The sequence below is a fragment of the Prionailurus bengalensis genome, chromosome C2, assembly GCF_016509475.1.
Source record: "Prionailurus bengalensis isolate Pbe53 chromosome C2, Fcat_Pben_1.1_paternal_pri, whole genome shotgun sequence".
In the NCBI taxonomy this organism is placed as follows: domain Eukaryota; kingdom Metazoa; phylum Chordata; class Mammalia; order Carnivora; family Felidae; genus Prionailurus; species Prionailurus bengalensis.
Genome location: NC_057350.1, coordinates 26,613,979 through 26,620,882, shown reverse-complemented (window position 1 = coordinate 26,620,882; position 6,904 = coordinate 26,613,979). Strand labels below are relative to the sequence as shown.

General features: G+C 37.7%; 1 pseudogene; it reads left to right on the top strand.

The window, feature by feature from the left end:
- Positions 1-3,715: 3,715 nt before the first annotated feature.
- LOC122490948 lies at positions 3,716-4,702 on the top strand (annotated as a pseudogene).
- Positions 4,703-6,904: the final 2,202 nt, after the last annotated feature.

The window sequence follows — 6,904 nt, the reverse complement described above, 5'->3', positions numbered from 1 at the left end:
ACACTAGAAAGGACATTGGCAGGGACCAATTTCATAGTATTTAGCATACCTGTCCTGGAACAAAATAGGGCTAAGCTGCTTGAGCACGCATTTGAGTCTACAAAGGAATAGGTCCAGGTATTACAAATTAATGTTTAAAGAACTACACTACCTACTTTCAACATTCTCTTTATATATTTTGAGTTCTTGAATGAGTTCTAGAAGAACTCTATAACCCAAACCATTTTCAAGATGATAATGCACAGGAAAGTCCCCATATAATCAATCCTCTCTGAATGTGCCTCTGTTCCAGAAGAATGTAAGAAATTAGGTTTCTCCAAAAAGTGAGAAACCTAATTTCAATGACGATGACTTTTCCTTATTTTCAGTTGAAAAAGGGAAAAGAACTAACTTTGAATTTGAAGTTTTACAAGTCTACATTTTGAGAATATCTTTTTATCCTGAGAATACTTAGAAGAATGTTAATAGTTACTTGCTAACTAATTTGGATATAAATTAAAAAAATAAAGTTAAAAAAACAGTTAATAGTTACTAATGTTGACTCTATTTCAATATGGTAGACCGAGCATATGCATCTAATTACAATATTTTCTGGAACCCTACTAAAACTATAGTAAAGTATGCTTTTAGTGAAGTATTTTTTAAATAAAAACCACTTTATTGAGCTATGACTGACATACAAAAAGTTGCACATATTTAATACATACTACTTTATGAGTTTGAAGATGAACATATGCCCATGAAGTCATCACCATAATCAATCTCATAAACATATCATCACCTCCAAAAGTTGCCTCCCACCCTACTTATTTATTCGTGTGTGTATGTGTGTGATAAGAAGGTTTAATATCCAGGAAATGCAAATCAAAACCATAATGAAATAACACCTCATACCCATTAGTATGGCTATTATCAAAATAACAAAAGATAACAAGTGTTGATGAGGATGTGGTGAAAGGGAACTCTTGTACACTGTTAATGGTAATGTAAATTGGTACAGCCTTTAGGGAAAACAGTATGGAGTTTCCTCAGAAAAATGAAAAAACAGAATTACCATATGATCCATCAATCCTATTTCTATGTATATACTCAAAGGAAATAAAATCACTATCTTGAAGAGATATTTACACTCTCATGTTTGTTGCACCATTATTCACAGTAGCCCTATGGAAACAACCTATATAGCTATTAACGGAGGAATGGATAAAGAAAAATGTGGTATGTTTATACAGTGTGATGTTAATTCTGCCTTAAAACGGAAGGAAACCCTGCCATTTGTGACCACATAAAAGAACGTTAAGGACATTATGCTAAGTGAAATAAACCAGACAGAAATAGACAAATGCTGCATGATCTCACGTATATGTGAAATCGAAAACGGCCAAACTCATAAAAGCAGAGAGTAAAATGGTAGTTATCAAGGGTTGGGGATGTGGGGGTAAATGGGAAGATGTTGGTCAAAGGGTACAAACTCTCAGCTATAAGATGAAGACGTTCTGGAGACCCAATGTACAGCATGGATACTATAATTAGTGGTAATGTGTTGTGTATTTGAAACTTGCTAAGATTTCTTACCCAAAAAAGGGGATAACTAAAAGAATGAACTGTTACTACAAATATATTCCATGTATCCATAAGTTAAGACAAGGAAGATTTTTTTAAACCCAAATCAAACTTTAAAGATAAAAATTATATGATGGATATGTTAATTAACTTGATTACAACAATCATTTCACAGTGTATATATATGTATCCAATCACATTGGATATCTTAAATATGTATAGTTCTTATAAGTCAATAATGCCTCAATAAAACTGAAAAACAATTACCAGGCACTGAAAAACTAGGAAAATATGAGTCACACTGAGAAAATAAATAAATCAATATAAACTGAACCAGAGCCACTGTTAGAATTAGGAGACAAATACATTAGAACTGTTATTACAAGTGTGCTGGGTGGCTCAGTCATGATCGGCTCAGGTCATGATCTCACGGTTTGTGGGTTCAAGCCCCCCATTGGGCTCTATGCTGACAGCTCAGAGCCTGGAGCCCGCTTTGGATTCTGTGTCTCCCTCTCTCTCTCTCTCTGCCCTACCCCCGCCTGTGCGCTCGCTCTCTTTCTGTCTCTCAAAAATAAAATAAACTTAAAAAAGAACTGTTATTATAAATATATTGCACATATTCAAAAATTAAGACACGAAAATTGTTTTTTAAACCCAAATCATGGCTTAGTCAGTTAAGTGTCCAACTTCAGCTCAGGCCATGATCTCATGGTTCGTGGGTTCTAGCCCCGAGCCAGGCGCCGTGCTGACAGTGCAGAGCCTGGAGCCTGCTTGGGATTCTGTGTCTCCCTCTCTCTCTGCCCCTCCCTCGCTCATACAGTGTCTCTATCCCTCAAAAATAAACATTAAAATTTTTTTTAATTAAATTGAAAGAATCTCTAATATTTAAAAACTAAGAAACATAATTTTAAATAACCCACAGGTCAAAAAAAAAGTAGAAAGAAAAATTAGAATGTATTTGAACAGAATGAAAATACAATCAATTATTATGGGTTAAATTGTTTTCCTCTAAAATTATATTCAAGTTCTAAACCCCCCAGCATCTCTGAACGTGACCTTATTTGAGAATAGAGTCATTACAGGTATAATTAGTTAACTCAAAATGAGATAATACTGGATATTATAATATTAAACTGGATAATACTGGATAATACTGGATAAGGTGGGCCCTAACCCAATATGACTAGTGCCCTTACAAGAAGAGAAGAGACACACGCAGAAAAGACATCACACGATGACAGGCACAGAGACCAGTATAATGTACCCGCAAGCCAACGTACACAAAGGATCACTGCTACCATCAGAATCCAGGAAGGGGTAAGGAGGACTGTACCAAGAGTCCCACAGGGAGCATGGTCTTGCTGACACCTTGATTCATGACATCTAGCCTCAAGAACTGTGAGAGAATAAAATTTCTTTTGTTTTAAGTCACCCAGTTTATAACACTTTGGTACGGCAGCCCTATAAAACTAATATGACATATCAAAACGTGTGGGATGCCACTAAAAAACAGTACCTAGGGAGAAATTTAAAGCACTTATTGCTTAATACTGGAAAATGAGAATCATCTCAAGTCAATGACATCAGCTTCCAAAGTAGAAAAAAGAAATACAATAAACTTCAGAGCCTAAATTATCTAGAAATCAGAATTAAAAACAAAAACAAAAAAACAATGAAACCAAAAACTGGTTCTTTAATAACAAAGATAAAATTGACATACATTCTAAGCAGTCTATTAGGAGAGAATAAAGGAGAGTAGACACTAGTTCTCCCAATATCAGGAGTAAGGGAAGTAACATAACTATAGATTCTAAGAATATTTAAAAGATAATAAAGGAACATTTTGAACATCTTTATGGCAATAAATTTGGCAACTTAGAGCAAATGGACAAATTCCTCAAAAGCCACAACTTCTAATGGCCACACAAGATATAAAAGTTTTATCTATGAAAAATATTAATTGTAGTTAACTTTCCCACAAAACAAAAATTCCAGGCACAAATAGTTTTACAGATCATTTCTCCCAAAATTCAAGGAAAAAATAATACCATTTCCGCACATATGCTCCTAAAAAGTTAAAAAGAAATAAATAATTCACAGACAATTATATAATGCCAGATTCACCCTGACATCAACACCAGACAGGGACAGCATGCTTTCCCGCTCCCGAGCCTCAGCCATCTCTGCCACGCCCAGTCACATGCTCTTCAGCGGCAGCTCACACTAGGACCTGTCCCTGTGTGTGGCTGACTGGCTGGGCCCTGAAGCTGGACAAGGTGGTCACTAAGAAGTTCAGCAACCAGGATACCAGAGTCAAGATTGGTGAAAGCGTGAAGCCAAAGATGTCTATAACATCCAGGGTGGTGTGGAGAAATCGACAGCCTGATGGAGCTCCTTATCGTGATCAACGCCTGCAAGATCACGTCGTCCATCATCCAGGGTAACTGCCATGACCCCAGGTTTTCCATACTCTCAACAAGGTAAAAAGGACAAGAGCCATGTTCTGATGTCTGTAAAACTTGTGGCATATATGCTCTTGGTTGCTGGGGCAGACCACATCCTCACCATGGACCTGCATGCCTCTCAGACCCAGTGAGTCTTTGACATTCCAGTGGATAATCTGTACGCGGAGCCTGTAGTCCTGCAGTGGATTCAGGAGAACACCGCCAAGTGGAGGAACTGTATTATCAGTTCACCTGATGCCAGAGGAGGTAAAAGGGTCACATCAATTGCAGACAAGGTAAATGTGGAATTTGCCTTGATTCACAAATAGAAAAAGAATGCAAATGAAGTAGACTGGATGGTTGCTGTGGGCCACATGAAGGACCACATGGCTATCTTTGTGGACAACATGGCTGACATGCGTGGCACTATCTGCTGTGCTTCCAACCAGCTACTCTCAGCAGAAGCCACCAAAATTTATGCTATCCTTTACCCACAGGATCTTCTCTGGGCCAGCTATTTCCAGAATAATGCTGCCTTTGAAGCTGTTGTCACAAACACCATTCCACATGGGGTCAAAAGGAGACACTGTTCCAAGATTCAGGTTATTGATATCTTGATGATCTTGGCTGAGGTAATCCAAAGGGCACACAATGGTGAATCGGTGTTTTACCTGTTCAGCCACATACCACTATAGATCCCAGATGTAAGGTATGAATGAAGCCTACTTTGGCCTCTGAATTGCCAGAGTTTTTCTGACTTTTTAGTTTCAGGACTCAGCAATTATAGGATAATGCAAAAGCACCCAATCTTTATATACTCCAAGACCCATTGTTTCCCTCTCCTCAAGCTCAAGTCCATTTATTTTCAGTTTGAGGGGAGGGTAGTGGTTATTTGATTTTTCTAAGTGACCTGCTGTTAGTGATACATGTTTCATCATCCTGACTTGTCGGATAGGTGACCTTTTTCTTTGTTTTATCAGTACTTTGAGGCCACAAGTTTCAAGTATATAATTACATTGCAGAAGAGTTCATAGTTTATATATTCTGAAGGTGCCAGAGATGACTTCAGATTAAAGCTTTCTGTGTAAATAATAATGTCAATGGACATTTGGGTAAAACCCTGTATACAGAATTATACTGAGTGAACCTTGGAAAATTTATAATACCCTGAATTTTGAATTTTTTTTTCAGTAACCAGGTTTCAAATAAACCATTGTGGTTATTGTGCTTAATCTGACCAAATGTTATGTGGCTTTAAGATGGCCACTGACATGTTTACTTTCTGATAAACATTAGACATATCAGAGGCAATGTAGTTCATTATTTTTTTTTACTGCAACTTCTAAAAAATATAACTATTACTCACCTGAAATGTCATGTTCTAAAATTCCAAAATTATCTTTAGCAATAGACTGAGAAAATGTTTAGAGAAAGACTCTGCAGGCTCACTGGTCCATTCATGCTGTGCTCTGACTATCCCAGGAAGACAGCTCTTTGAGTGGCTCCTCCTGTCCTGCCATCTAGTTTTATGGTCTATTTTTAGCTCTAGCCTTTACTTTGCCTTTTTTGCAATAATTTCACGTTGTGGATTTCCACCAAAATAAAGACTCCCCTAAATCCCCTCAAGTTTACTAGTCTGATCATTATTTTGATTTGGACATAACAAAAAGTGAATTTTTGTGAGTGCCACCTAAATCATATTTAAACATTATTTCTTTAGTTTTGATTTCACATTCTTTTGCCTTTTGTAATCAGAAGTAGCAAGTCTCTTAGGCAACTGATTATTTTATTTTTTTTTTAATTTTTTTTATTTTTTTATATATATATTTTTTAATATATGAAATTTATTGTCAAATTGGTTTCCATACAACACCCAGTGCTCATCCCAAAAGGTGCCCTCCTCAATATCCATCACCCACCCTCCCCTCCCTCCCACCCCCCATCAACCCTCAGTTTGTTCTCAGTTTTTAACAGTCTCTTATGTTTTGGCTCTCTCCCACTCTAACCTCTTTTTTTTTTTCTTTCTTCCCTTCCCCCATGGGTTTCTGTTAAGTTTCTTAGGATCCACATAAGAGTGAAACCATATGGTATCTGTCTTTCCCTGTATGGCTTATTTCTTTTTTTTTTCAATGTTTATTTATTTTTGGGACAGAGAGAGACAGAGCATGAACGGGGGAGGGTCAGAGAGAGAGGGAGACACAGAATCGGAAACAGGCTCCAGGCTCCGAGCCATCAGCCCAGAGCCTGACGCGGGGCTCGAACTCACGGACCGCGAGATCGTGACCTGGCTGAAGTCGGACGCTTAACCAACTGCACCACCCAGGCGCCCCTGTATGGCTTATTTCACTTAGCATCACACTCTCCAGTTCCATCCACATTGCTACAAAAGGCCATATTTCATTCTTTCTCATTGCCACGTAGTATTCCATTGTGTATATAAACCACAATTTCTTTATCCATTCATCAGTTGATCGGCAACTGATTATTTTAAGTAAAACTGTTAGATGAAAAACGTGGGCAAGTCAGGCCTATGAAAAAAGTACAAATCAGTAAGCATTAATTTTTGATCCATTAAGATAATGTTCAAATGGTGGCCCAAGAGTAATCATGGAAGCCAAGAATGCTTTCTCCACAAGACGGCCCTTGACAACACCCTCCACAGGGAGGTGCATTCCTGCCTGTGGCAGAAGGCAAGCGCTGGCTCCCTGTGAGCTTTGTTATACACACACTTGTGTGCAAACAACTGAGTTCTTCAGCCCCCAAAGAAGAGAATTTGTCTACAGAAGACAAAGCCTTAGAATAATAATCTCTCCCTTCTGCTGACTCTTAAAACTTGAAGAGAGGAAATTCTCTGATCTACATTCTGCAGGTAGAAAAATCAAATCTTTAAGTCATTA